General features: G+C 47.3%; 1 protein-coding gene across 4 annotated transcripts in view; it reads left to right on the plus strand.

The window, feature by feature from the left end:
- DPP6 (dipeptidyl peptidase like 6) overlaps nucleotides 1-14,835 on the plus strand; it is a 950,988-nt gene that overhangs the window by 335,918 nt on the left and 600,235 nt on the right. The window lies entirely within an intron of this gene.

Genomic DNA, 14,835 nt, shown 5'->3' on the forward strand with positions numbered 1-14,835 from the left:
GGGGGCAGCTCCCCCAGAGTAGCCTGCATCTCTGCAGGGTGCAGGTGAACGGCGGCCGGGAGCTCCCCAGACCCGCAGAGCCTCACCCTCCTGACTTGGCTCTCCGCTGCTTGTCCGGGCCATCTCTTGGCCGACGCTCCCCCTGGCCCCACAGCGTGTCCGGCCCCTTCTCGGTGCCGCACTCTTCCAACCTGTGTGTTCTCTTCAGTGTTTCTGTCTATGGTGTTGGGTGGGGCCAACAGCAGACCCTTCGAGAGAAGAAAGGAATCTATGGGTCGTTACTTGTGCAGAGAAGGAAAGCTGGAAACATTCTACACGCACACGTTAGCTGCGGTCACTGCGAAGACAGCAAAATGATGTCCAGCCTCCTGCTAAGGACACTCAGCATCACTTCAGCCTATGAGATCTGAGATTCCTTCTGCCTCCTGTCCCCCTCATCAGCGGCACCACACAGGTGGGTCTGCTGTGGATTCTGACACGCGGCCCAGAGGGGAGGAACGCTGGGGACCTGGAAGGAGTATCGTTCATCGGAGCTTGTGACTTTTCCCAGGATGCGCTCCCGTGGGTCAGCTGGACAGCACACACGTGCAAATGCAGATGGTGAGGGCCGTTTTCTGTTCTCAATCCTCACGTTTGCACAAGATAAAATCCGTGTTGCTTTATTTAGTCGTAGGGAGTAAGTTACTCACTTGTTTGTGTCGGGAGGCAGCCTTGCCCGTTCCCGCGCGAGGCAGCAAGGATCCGCTAAGTATCTTTTCAAAGCCCAGCCCTGTTCTGGATGTTTGGGGCATAGAAGCCAAGAGGGAGGTATTTTCCATCCAAGAGTTTAAAATTAAATGGCAGGCGTCTTGTGTGCTCCTGTGTGGACTTCGGTGAGCGGAATCTCTTCCCGTGCACCCCTGTGTGTCTGCGCACAGGGTGGGCACGTCCTCAGGACAGCCACCAACCGGGAGCCTGCCCCCTCCCCCGGTTTATCTGGGTGTCGGCCCTGCCTTCCCGTCCGATAATTAACAACTGTTGATTGTTCAAGGGGACCGGGTATGGTATGTAAGGCATTGAGGAGACGGTGGGCAGAGAAATAAAAAGTGAATCTCAAAAAAGAAACCACCCTGTTTCAGAGCATAGCCACGTGGAAAAACTGTGGGTCTGCAGGTGGCATTTTCTAGTGCCAAACTTGTGCGTGCACAGAGGCCCACGGGTGCCTGGTGAGTTCTGAGCAAAGCCACTCGCAGGATGTGTTAAGCTGACGCTCCCCGTGTCTTCCCGTGAGCTTACTTGCTGAGCTAATGTATTTTGCCCCAGGCAAATGATCACTCGGAAATGCTTTCATATTTTAAACCGGATCCTGAGTTTGCAGGAGCTAAACTCTGCATCAGCGTTTTGCAGCCTCTAGAAGCAACTGTCCTCCCGAGGGGTCTCAGTCACTCAACACGCGGCGCTTCCCGGGAGGGCTGTCCTGTGTCTGCCACATCTCAGTCAGTGCAGACCCTCTCTGTGCTGTGACCCGCCGAGCGTACGGTAGCTGCTTTCAAGGGGCATCGCTCAGGCCCTGCAACATTGGCTCTTGGGTTGATACAGGGAGGAGAATCCAGAGTTTTCGGTTAATGTGCTGACTGTCATTTTGCTAACCACAGCTTCCTGTGTATAAACTGCTCGGCACAAAGTGAGGCTCACGCGAAATGAAGCGTGTGGCTCAAAAGCCTCGAGCCTGTAACGAGAAGGGTGCAGACTCGTGGCCACATCAGCCCACTTTGACTTTTCGCGAAGCCTGGCAGCCTGCCAGGGCCCGAGGTACCGAGTCCTCCGCACAGATGCTGCTGTGCGTCCCCGGGGACACTTGCCCATCTCACACCTGTCGGGCAACTTGCCTCCTGACGCTGCTTTCCGGGCCCCCGTCCAATCTCATTTGTGAGCCCTTATCAGTGAGTAAATCTGTTTCTTTCTATTAGATTCACTTGAGGCAGAGGCAGACACTCAGACAGATGGGCGGCTGAAGGTAACGCCAGGGAGGGCAGCCTCCGAGGAGGGTGTGGGGCCACTGCGGTGAAAACCTTTGCAGCTCCGGGTCCTGGGACTCTGAGACCATGGCAACCCAGACAGGAGGAGAGAACGGCCCAGAAGGCCTTATTATCCCTGCTCTAGGTGGATACACGGATCAATAAAATAAATGAGCTGTTTTATCTAGGCCGGCCATCTAATCCAGGGACACAGAGACAGACACATAAACACATTGATCACCCGTACGGCCTGCTGGTCTACCCTCCATGGAAAATGGGAAAGAAGGTAAAGAAAATACACTGCCCGTAGTTCTGGGCCACACTTCACCTCCTTCAGCGTGAGGAAGGGCAGTACGCGCTGTGATCTGCCCTTCGGAGCCCAGGCAGAGGCGGTGATCAAAACCAAGGCTGATGTGTCACCAGCAGACAGCCGGTCTCTAGGCGCAGGGTGAGGTTTAGCTCCTCTGACACAGGTGTTTGATGTGGCCTTTATGCGGGTCTGTAACGTCAGTAGTCTCTCCCTTTCTCTCTTAAAAGATTTTTTTTTTAAAGAATAGTGAACAGGGGCGCCTGGGTGGCGCAGTCGGTTAAGCGTCCGACTTCAGCCAGGTCACGATCTCGCGGTCCGGGAGTTCGAGCCCCGCGTCGGGCTCTGGGCTGATGGCTCAGAGCCTGGAGCCTGTTTCCGATTCTGTGTCTCTCTCTCTCTCTGCCCCTCCCCCGTTCATGCTCTGTCTCTCTCTGTCCCAAAAATAAATAAACGTTGAAAAAAAAAAAGATATAATTAAAGAATAGTGAACACAGAACATTATTTTAGTCTCAGGTGTACAACATAGTGAATCGACAGTTCTGTACATGACGCAATGCTCGGCACGGTGGGCGTGGTCACCGTCTGTCACCACACAACGTGATTGTAATATTATTGACTCTATTCCCTATCTGTGCTTCTCACCCCGTGATTTATTTATTTTATAACTGGAGGTTTGTATCTCTTAATCCCCAGGCCAAAGAAGGCCGTAATGAGCCGAGCAGAACAAAGCCTGTCCTTACTGAGAGCTTTGTGACAGTTGAGGTCCAAGTAGGGAAGGCTCTGGAACACTTCCAGCCTCACTGTCTACCTTTATAATCCCCGATGAGTCCTCGCCAAAACCTGTGACATCCGAAAGGCCCCCAGCGTTTCTTAGGATTCCCATCCTACTGTGTGTGTGTGTGTGTGTGTGTGTGTGTGTGAAATTGAAACTAAATAGTGTCCCTGATTCCTTAAATTGCAGAGCCTTTAGGATAATAATTTCTGTCTTAAGCATATCCAACACTGGTAAATTATTTCCTGTTTTCCCCTTTAATATGATGTATGAAACAGGAAGAACTCTATTTGCTCATTGCACACAGGCACACAGTGGGGTGCAGAGGGATATGTGACCTAGAGAGAACCCAGGGTCAAGTCTCCTTTGGCTTCTGTCTCCCAATAAAAAGGATGCACCTGCCTCTAACTGAACCAGAGTCCAAAATTTGTATTAAAAAATTGTGCCAATTTCTTCATTTATTCTTTCGGATATTTAGTAAGCACCAACTGTGCCTGGGCTCTGGAGTACTTGGGGCATAATGCTAGGCAAGAGCAAAGAAACAAATACCTCAACAAGAAATTATCAAGGAGTGACAAGAACCCTGATGACATTTTTTAAAGTGAGACTGGAAATGACATCAAGATAGGACTACATGAGCCAGTGTCATTTCAACAGACTGTCATGTGATGAGGTGACTTAAGAATGGTCCAGATGGGGGTGCCTGGGGGTGCCTCAGTCGGTTAATCATCTGACTTCCGCTCAGGTCGCGATTGCATGGTTCATGGGTTTGAGACCCATAAACCCTGCTTGTGATTCTCTCTGTCTCCCTCTCTCTGCCCCCTGCCTGGCGCTCTCTCCCTCTCTCTCTCTCTCTCTCAAAATTAAAAAAAAAAAAAAAAATGCATCACATTGTCAGAAGCTTGGGCGTTGCCATTGGCCACACAGATCTGCACATTGGGATATTTGGTGTCTTCCTTGCGCCTGACCTCCCAGCCTCTAGAGGTCCTCGGCCTCAGCTCCGGCAGTTAGGACGGGCCATGTGATTGGATCTCCTTCAGCTTAGAGACTGTTGTGGACTGCTTTAACGGAAGATGTTATTTCCAAGTGTGTCTTCATCGAGAAATCTATTTTGTTTGTTAAAAATCCATAATCGGAAAAGAACTGTAGCAAAGAGCAGGCTATATTTGCCTTGAAGAATGCTTGTTAGGGGTAAATGGGTTTCCTGGTGGGTTATGTTAGAATGAATCTCAGATCCTAACCACTCTCATTCCTTTCAGGGGAATTTTGGCAAATAGAGTTTGTTTCTTGACCTCATTGGAGCCCCGGTTAATTTATCGCAACCTCTCTCACCAGGATCTGTGTTTGTATAACAAAGATGATTTCTGACCGTGCAAGCCTGGGTCCAGTGAGAGTCCCCATTGTTGGTTTTAAAGAATGGGGATTCAGAAGAACAAGTAAGACAAGTTCTAAGTGAAATACAGGTATGGCAGTTTTGTTCCCAGTGGGTCCTGAAGAATCTCCGTAAAGGGAAGAGTTCAGAGTTGCAGTTTCTCCAACCTGGGTGTTTGGGTCCTGAGAGCCGACCCCAGAGATGGAAGGGGACACTCCTTGTTTCGTGTAAGGATCTTCCCCCCACTCACATCCCTACCTCCTTTCCCTCCATTCTTCCCTTCCTGATGCCCCATCTCTTCCTCTGGCCACTCTCCCTTCCTCTGCCACCCTCAACCTCTCTCCCCTTCTCATCAGTCTCTCCCACCTCCCTTCCCCACCCCCTTCTGTTGTCCTTGCCACTGACCAGCCCTACGATGAGCTGACAGGTGGCCCCTCTAACTTCAGTTTGTCTGTCTGTCTCAGTGAAGGGGGCAGAGACGGGGTCCACATTTTAGTGAATCAGGCTTCCCTGTTCTTGGGGCTCACGCAGGAACGCCATGGGGGTACAGGCTGTGGGGTGCCTCAGAGGGGCAGGGCTCTGCTACCCACAGCAGCTGTACACAGTTGTTCCGTGTGCCCTGTGCAAAGCTAAATGCTGAAACTCCTAGGGTAAATCCTTGCCTGTGATGACCTTCTGCTTGCTTCCCCAGAGACACAGGTTGTTCCTTAAGATGTCCAGTTTCCCACACATGCCTCTCCAGCATCCTTCTGGTCATAGATTATTTTTAAAATATATTTATTTCCTTTTTTCTATTTCCAGTTTTCCTTGGGGGAGAAAGAATAACATGGTTACGTCCAAGGGACTTGAATCACACTGTTTTGTTTTGAATGTGAGCCTCACCACCCATTGGCTGCACGACCTTGGACCTATCTCTGCCTTTCTCCAAGTTTTAGCTTCCCCATTGGAGAATTGAAAGGGCCTGTCTGCCAACCGTCCAGGGTTGGGGAGAGTTAAATGAGCTGATTCATCTGTAGTGCGTGCCATGGGTCTATATTGGGTGAAAATGCTTACAGCATAAAAATTCACCAGCTTTACCATTTTTAAGTGCACGGTTCGGTTTTGTTGACTCTGTCCTCACGGTTGTGTAACATCTCCAGTGAGTGGTGTGCATAAAGGCTTACGTTGGAGATTAGTCTTTGGGGTGGAAACGTGCTAAGAAAGCGTCTCTCATTCCTAGTTGTGAAACCAAAACTAATACATGTTGGTATCTAAGAGTGAGTCTGTCCGTGTTCACAGACTTGACTGGAAATGTCTTGTTTACAAATTTCTTTTATCACCCTTTCTTCATTACTGTCAACCTGGCTCTTTGCAGATAAATCAATATCCCTAAGGTTAAACAACTTATTGTAGTATATTTCACCGGGAGGTTTGGATCCCTGTCATAAAGGCAAGTTGTTAATTTCCTGCTTCTCAAGTTCTGTGGGTCCCTTCCTTCCCCTTCCCCCCTCTTCTCCCTTCCCTTTCCCTCCCTTCCCTTCCCCACCCCTCCTTTTCTCTCCCCTCCTTCCCCCTCCCTCTCCCACCATAGTTGTTAACTCGTTACAACTTCTACCCAATTTGTCTTGTGTATTTTTTCTTCTCTCTTGTCCCCTCTTCTTTCCTCGAGTCCCTTCTTCACCCCATCGCTTCATGTTTTAATTCAGTGAGGTTGAAATTGGTGGTGATTTGGCCAATTGCTTAGACCTTGATTTTCAGATGAAAAAAAACAAAACAGTGTGGAGCTACGGCAGAGCCAAGGGGAACACACACAGCAGTGGTAGTTGAGGGGTGAAGGGAGCTGGTCTTCGTGGTTAAAGAGTGCTTTTGTCCACATCACTACATCTCTGAGCTTCCTTTTGGCAAGACCAGCCAAGGAAATAAATTATTCAAGAGAGTTTCAGAGGAGTCTTGCTGGCTTCCAACCCCTGAAAAGTATAACCAAACCTTATATTTGAGTCATTCATTTGCCTATGGAAAGACTTCTGGATGAATTGATGTTCAATAGGGCAAAACCACATTAGTTTAATCTTTATTTATTTTTAATATCACATAATATGGAGTTATTTCCCAGTTAAAATGTCTTGAATTATTCTTAACATTGAACACTGTCTTGCACACAAAACATGATGTTACTGATCAGCCCAGTAGGCAGAATTTTGGCTCCTATGACTTCTGGCCCCCTGGCTTCACATGTATGTTACAGTCCTTGGAAGAGGCACTTAGCAGGTACAATGAAGGTTACTAACCAGTGGGCCGGAACGTAGGGAGGTTACCTTGGATTATCTGGATGGGCTCCATGTAATCACAAGAACCCTTGAAAGCAAAAGATGATGGTGAGCTTAGAAGCAGATTTTTTCCCAGAACTTCCAGAAAGAACCACGGCCCTGCCAACATTGAACCCCACCTTGTCAGACCTGAGAATGCAGCCGCCCTAGCGTAGCTGCACTAGACGGCGGACCCGGGAGGCCGCGTGATGATGAACGAGCGTGCTCTACGCCACTAGCCTTACGGCAATTCGTTACAGCAGCAGCAGAAAACGAATACCTCCAGCATTCACTGGCAGGCCATTAGCTTATGGTTGAGGCTGTTCCTGTCTTGTAGCGGGACAGGTTTGTGTCGATATCACCACAGATTTTTGCCTCAACTGCTTCCTGCCCGTGGACGTATGTATTGTGCGTCCATGGAGCAGGTTGAAGTTAGTTGACGTTTTAGAAACATGCGATGAGTTTCCATCTTAGAAATATTCCCTAGCCAGGTGAACTGAGTCAAAACGCAGGTCCTGGTTCAGGGATGGTACCCAAGGACTGCCTGGAAACCAGTGGCATTCCCTGAGAAGTCAGTTAAAAGTGGAGGGTTCTGTGGAGCATCCCACAGTTACTGGGTCAGAATCTCTGTGGACGAGGGTGGAGGATGTTTGGTTTTGACGAGCGCTCAGGCAATTCTTTGCTACCAGCATTTGGAAGCCAGTGCTATACCCCAGTGGTTGCTGAGCAGATGCTTGAGATCCAGCGGATCAGGAGATCGATGCAGTGAGACCATCTTTAAAACATACAGAAGCGAATGGAAGAGAAAATGTCAGAATGCCCTGCAAAGTGGTAAAGATGAGTCTGCTTTGTGTGTGTGTGTGTGTGTGTGTGTGTGTGTGCACAGTCACCATGTAAAACAGTCCCATATTTGAGGAATACTGCTTACATCTGGTTCTGTTCCCAGGCCAACCTTGTTCTCTCCAGTTAACTGGGCCTTGTCTACAAATACGTAATGTCTGCTCACCTGGCCTGCCTGTTAACAGGGCTGCCTTGTGAGGAACGTTGAAGGTAGGCTGTGGGTGGGGCTTTGACAGCTGCAGTAGAGGTTCTCGGTACCCTTCCATTTGGGGATCTGCTAAATATGCTAATGGAAGTCACTTCCTGTGTTCAGTGGAGAAGAAAACTTCTTTGAGCATTTTCCAGAGACATACACACACTACATACAGAAAACTTGCTCCCTGTCGATGTATAGAAATGGATGTCTTCTGGGGCGCCTGGGTGGCTCAGTCAGTTAAGCATCTGACTCTTGACTTTGGCTCAGGTCATGATTTTGCGGTCATGAGTTCGAGCCCTGCATCAGACTCTGCAGTGACAGCATGGAGACTGCTTGAGATTCTCTCTCTCCGCCATCCCCCCAAAATAAATTAAAAAAAAAAAAACCTTAAAAATAAAAAGAAATGGATGTCTTCCCTGTGGGATTAAGCTGTCAGCTGATACAGAACAAGAATGCTACCCAAGTACAGAACTCTTTTCAAATTTCGCTTTAACGATGAGCCATGATAAAGGAGGTTATATACTGAAAACTTAGGTGATACGCTACCTTAAATACAGGTCGTGGCGGAAGACAGTAAGAAAAGCAGCGATGCCTGCGTAGGTTTACAGAAAAGGAAGTAGCAGTAAAGTGTGGTAGGAAGGGTGAGACTAAGCCTAGGAAAGGTAACATGGGACCAGAGCTGCAGACTGCCTATAGATGGGCCCAAGGCCCCTTGCCAAGGACCCTGCACTCAAGCAAGCATGGTTTGAACTCACTGGTACACATTATGCTACGGTTTTCCCGTGAAAAGGTACATACACCTGTTTGTTGATACACTTTTGACAAGAATCGTCTCTCGTACCAACACTTCAGATTGGTTTTGAAGTGAAAAGCCCTCCCCTTACCCAACTTTGTCTGAGAGGCCAGGCAATGGTTGTGATAACAGTGGTCCTCGAGTACTACGGAGAGTACTCATAGGGCTTGGTATAACAATACGGAAAATACTATCTTTGCCACTTGGTAGCAGAGAAAATGAGGCTCAGAGGTAAGGCTGGGCACACGTATTATCAATTGGCGTGGCTGAGGCGGAAGGACTGAGACCCTGACTGTTGGCCCAGGGCCTCTCCAGGAAACCAAGGTGCCTGTCCCCATGCAGTCCCACCGCCTCTACAAACCCCAGGCCTTTGAAGAGCACCGAGGGGTAGAATCAACTCGGGCCTGGATCCTGAGAGTACATTTTAAGTCTTGATGATACTTAATCCCTCCTGAAGGTGGAATTTGCACATTTCTGTTCAATGAGCTTTGAAGAACAAAAGGTCATTGCTAATTTGAAGATAAAACCTTTATATAGACAACATCCTGCAATTACTACAGGGAGGTTAGCGTGTACCATTTGATCAGGAAGCTAAGAAGTCTTTGTTGAGCAAACACTGAAATACCCCCGGCCTCACAGATCACCGTGCCTCTTAGAAAGTGCTTTCATGCTGACCATCATTATTATTATTATTTTTCTTTGGCTTATGTCTTCAGTCCCTGACCACAAAGCCAATAGCCACAGGAAGGCAGGGAAGTACAATAAATGGCCTTTCTCTACCCATCGCTGGCAGAACGTATCCTAGTTTTAATAAGTCATAGACGCTTGCAAAAAGGAACACTCTGGAAAACACTTAACTGTAAGTGAAGTCTCCATTTGGTGTTCTGCAGTAGAGTGAGTAGTAGGGGGAAAAAAAGCTCTACTGAATACAGAATGTTAGACACAGATCTCTGTAGGTTTGAAGAAAGTCACTAACTATGGCTTGTCCCTGAAATGTACGGCTAGTATTTATCTAGAATTTCACAATTTAAAAAGGTCCCTGCTCATAGATTATTCCTTTCCATTCTGTGACTGCCCCTTTCAGTGTGGCAGAGGTCCCAAATTGGGAGGAAGACGTCGAAGAACCTTAGAAAGCAGTAAGAGAAGTTGCCACAGACCAGGAGGAGAAGGGAAGTTAGTTAACATGGCCCGCTGGGAGTAGCGATCTGTGTGCTGCTTCAAGATGGAATCCAAGGCCAGAGACAAGACCCAAGACCCCAAGGGGAAGGGCAGATGATGCCCTGTGGAGGCTGGGTCCTGGCCTTTTTGACGCCCCGACTCCAGTCCCACCAAAGAGTTCTGTGTGTTAAGCCAGCACGGAAGCATCAGGACTAACCACACCTAAAGGAATGATGCAGAATGAAAGAGACTCCTGTAACCCATGACAAAAGATCAGAAGGCCCCTCCACCGTGCTTTGGCACCTCTGAAACCCACGGGACCTTGGGACGGTCCTGGCCCCCAGTGGCAAGCGAGATTGAGCTGCCTTTTATTCTGCCAGACAGAACATTGAATGCAAATTCTAGTTGCTATAAAGAAAATAAGGAAAGGTGCTCTTTTTGCACACCTGAATTTTTAGGTTACGTACAGAACAATGAGTGGACGAAATGGGGGGATGCAAGATGGTGGTACAGTGTCCTTATGTAAAGCTCGAGTGAATGGAGAGTACAGAGTATGTAAGTGGCCACGGGAGTCAGATCAGAAAGTGTGAGTCCTGAAATGGTGATTTACGTTAGAAGCCATCCTGTGCGTATTGATATTCTGGGGGTAAATTCTTAACCACCTAAACTCCAGCCCTTGTACATGTAAGCGATTGTTACTCCATACGTGTTGTCCCGGAAAGTCAGATGATAGATGAGCTGTAATGATCTATAACCCAGAGGAGGCTGTAAAGCTTTGGTTCATCATGACTTCCCCACTCGCCACCACCAGGCCAGCACCCATAATGGTGTCCCTTCCTTTCCCTTAAATCAAAACTTTAGTGTTACTGCCAGGCTTACTTTAAGTTTTAGTCACGCGAGGAGTCGCTAACTTGCTCTGGGAAGGTGGCTTGATTTTCTGTTACTTTCATCTTCTCGAGATATAAAATTTACATTCATGGTTGTTCGTTTTCTGTGTCAACTCCCTGTGTCATTAAGTGAAGATAGACTTCCGTTTATTTAAAAATCAATAAACCCATGTTATTTTTGGTAAAATTTAAGCTAAAAATGACTTTACAAGTTTCGGTTTGCCAATAATGTTATAAAGATTAGGGATCTCCCAGGAGGATTCTGGCTTAAAACATTGAGAAAACCTTTTTATGTAGATACATAAGGAAATGCAAGGTACATCTACAAATATGACGTGTTCACAGAATATTTGAGTTAATGTCAATTCTTCAAAAACTTCAACAGCCCTCTCTTTGACCTCAGATAGTGAAGTCCCTGGCTATCCTAATATTTTAGAAGTGGCCTGGAAGACAAAACTACAAATGACCTGGAAGAAATATGGTCAGCATGACAGAATCTAATTTTTTAAAAAGCATTGTATAATGAAGTGTCAGAAACCTGCATTTTCTTACCCATATTTTTCAGTGATTAAAAGTTTTCTGGTGCTGAGGTTCTCATGGTCTGTTTCCAGGGTGACGAATTCATCATGCCTACCTTTCCAAAATTACATAAATTCAAGATCACATTATTTTTATCTGCCATCAATTAAATATTAATCAACTTTTCTTGGTCCTCTTACGTACAAGACTCTAAAGGGGAAACACTAGGAGCCCTGCCAGCACGGATCCCTTAGCTTGGAATATTTTTTCCACAATACCAATCCCTGTAGCTGTCTGTGTCATCTAACTTGCGACTTCCCTTAAGTGGCAAGTTGAAAAGACAGAAGGGCATCAGCTTGCTCCGCTTCCGTACTGACAGGATCAATAGGCTACATACAGATCTGATGCATTTCGATCCCCAGATGCAGGAACACCCCCCTTGAGAGCTGCTTCTGAGAGACTGAGTTCCAGGAAACCTTTAAGCTCATGAGATTAGGACCATTTCTTTGTCTTGGCTTTCTATGCAGATAAAATAATGTGCTGTCTTCAGATGGGAAGGGAACGCTCCTGTCCGGACGCGGTGATGTGGCGCGATGCGTGAGGCCCTACGGTAGCTTTCCGCACTGGTCTGCACTGGTGCCAGGCACTTCCTGATGCTGGTTTCAAGTGAGGCATCGCCATCTCGAATGGGAATGGTCTAGATGGCTCTAGCCTTGATTTCAGCCTTTTTTAATGGCTGAATAATATTCCTTTGTGTATATATGTATCACATCTTTATCCATTCATCAGTCGATGGACTCATGGGCTGCTTCTGTAGTTTGACTCTTGTGAACAATGCTACTATAAACACAGGGGTGCATATATCCCTTTGAATTAGTGGGTTTTTTTTTTTTTGGTTTTGTGTGTTGGGTTTTTGTTTTGGGTTTTTTTTGGTAAATATCTAGTAGTGCGACTCCTGGATCATAGGGTGGTTCTATTTTTTTTTTTCTTTTTTTTTTGCGGGAACCTCCATACGTTTTCCATGGTGGCTACACCAGTTTGCATTCCCACCACCAGTGCAAGAGCACATCCCTGCCAACACTTGTAGTTACTTAGGTTTTTGATTTTAGCTATTCTGACAGGTGTGAGGTGGTATGTCATTGTGTTTTTGATTTGCATTTCCCTAATGATGAGTGATGTTGAACATCTTTTTATGTGTCTGTTGGCCCTCTGGATGTCTTCTGCAGAGATATGTCTGTTCGTGTCTTCTCCCCATTTTTAACTGGATTATTTGTTTCTTGGGTGTTGAGTTGTATCATTTCTTTATATTTTTTGGATACTAACTCTTTATTGGCTATGTCCTTGCAAATATCTTCTCCCATTCAGTAGGTTGCCTTTCAGTTTTGTTGATTATTTCCTTTGCTGTGCAGCAACTTTTTGTTTTGATGTAGCGAACACATATGTCTCTTATGACCTCTGTGCTCAGCGACACAGCTGTTGATCTGGGCTGTTGAAGTGTGATCCTGGGTGGGTTCAGGAGCACAGACGAGTGGATCTTCTCGCTGAAAAAATTGCAAAGCACCATCACACATTAGAACCTTTAAAAATGCATTTGGGGCTAAGTATTGATTTTGTCGGGAGAAGACAAACTAAGAAAATAAATTTACAAGTTGTAACAGCCAGGATCCGACTAGGTTATGTGCCAGTAAGAGGCTAAAAGAAAGGGTTATTTCTCACTAATGCCACCAGTCCATCACTGGTCTCCAGGGGGGTCTGGTCTACACTCCCTCACCCTGTCATCCTGCCAGAGTGAGAGAGTGAGAGCTCGGAGCATTTGCAACGGCAGTTGGAGGTGCTGATGATGAAGTAAAAGTTGCTTCCTTCCAGAACTCATTGAGCAGAATGTCACATGGCTCCTTCCAGCCACAAGGGACCAGAAATGACCATGTAACATGGGCCCAGAGGTAGTAAGCCAGTAATATTTAGCAACAAGCATTACTTTCTTTTTTTCTTTTTTTTTTTTCAACGTTTTATTTATTTTTGGGACAGAGAGAGAGACAGAGCATGAACGGGGGAGGGGCAGAGAGAGAGGGAGACACAGAATCGGAAACAGGCTCCAGGCTCTGAGCCATCAGCCCAGAGCCTGACGCGGGGCTCGAACTCACGGACCGCGAGATCGTGACCTGGCTGAAGTCGGACGCTTAACCGACTGCGCCACCCAGGCGCCCCAAGCATTACTTTCAACAGTGGTGGATAATCATGATTTTCATTGGAAAGACAAGTCATTAGCCTATTTGTAGAAATGAGGCATCCCTGATGTTCTGTGATTGCAGAGAGGTTTCACACCGTGTCTCCCAATGCACTCTGATTCGGCGTACTTCCGTAAGTATCAACACGGTTCTGCTGTCCCGTGAGGAGGAGACCCACATCCAGCCGCTTAGGGACCAAGATGAAAGCTTGGCGTGAGGGATGCAGGGCCCTCGCCCTCGCGTGTCCTTGCAGCCTGGTCCTCACACGGGTTCCCTGTGCTCATCTCTCTCTCCCCACGTCTTCCTTTGCTCTCCTCTTTCTCCATGTGCTGTAGAGTACGTTCCTTTAATGCAGCGATGCTGGTGTTCCTGGTGGCTGCTCTTTGGGAGTAGAGAGGTGGCTGGCTAAGACGCTAATGTATCAGTTACTGAATTCACTTCCCGAGTACAGACTCTTCCTGCTTGGGTCAGTGTTTTGCCGTCTGCCTACTTGAATCCCTGACCTCGAAGCCCTCCTGGCCCTTACCACTCTTGTCTTCCGTTCCTCCCTTCTTCCTTGCTCCTTTCAGTTGAGTTAAGCTGATTTCCTCAAGCTCCTCGGTTCATTCATCTTACCTCTGCCCATAAACCACCTTTCGTTACTTTCATAATACTACAAATCCTAAGACAAGAGAATCCCGAAAAGGTCAGTGTCCATTCACTGCTTCTGTTTGACCCTCAGTCATTCTCCGGGTTCCAACACAGTCCTAACCAAGTATGACGACAAACAGGAGGTGTGCTGGTGAGTTGAAGTAATTATTTACCTAAGGCTCCTCTTGTAAATGGTGTCTGGGTGGGAATTATCTAGGAGTGTCCAACCCTTCCTGCTCAACCTCTGTCAAGGTAGCATCACCTCAGAGCAATCGCTCTTGCAGGTTGATGGTGGGACACCTGAGTGACCCCCATCAGCCTCGTCGGTGAGAACTGGCAAAGCTCCCCACGATGCACTGGGCACTGCATCAGGCTCTGAAAAGATGGTGGCCCAGTCTCTGCCCTTGAAAAGCTCTTGGTCTCCATGGTGAGTCGGTCTGTTCATGGGGAGAGCAACAGGTAATGAAATCACGATGACGCTGAACTATGAACGTCACCGCTTCAGAGTTGATGCCTGCCTGGCTCACGCTTTTATACCCAGAACCGGCCATAGTGCCTGGCATAGAGTTGGTGCTCAAAGAATATGTTTAGGAACAACCAATAAACACCAGCGCCGTGACAGCGGTGAACGTGATGAAGTCTGGGTCTGTCCATCTGCACATTGCTTTTCTCCGGGAGGCATATTGAGCTTATTTCCGGACACAACTATAAATGTGCTCCTTGGTATCCTGAACCCTCCTAGCATAAGATTAAGCAGATAATGGCCAAATCTCTGTTTCTCCGAGCCGATGCAGCCAAACCTACAATCAGCATTTACCCTTTATCGGGAATCATGTATAGAAAGTCCT

Source organism: Leopardus geoffroyi, chromosome A2, assembly GCF_018350155.1.
Source record: "Leopardus geoffroyi isolate Oge1 chromosome A2, O.geoffroyi_Oge1_pat1.0, whole genome shotgun sequence".
NCBI classification, from domain to species: domain Eukaryota; kingdom Metazoa; phylum Chordata; class Mammalia; order Carnivora; family Felidae; genus Leopardus; species Leopardus geoffroyi.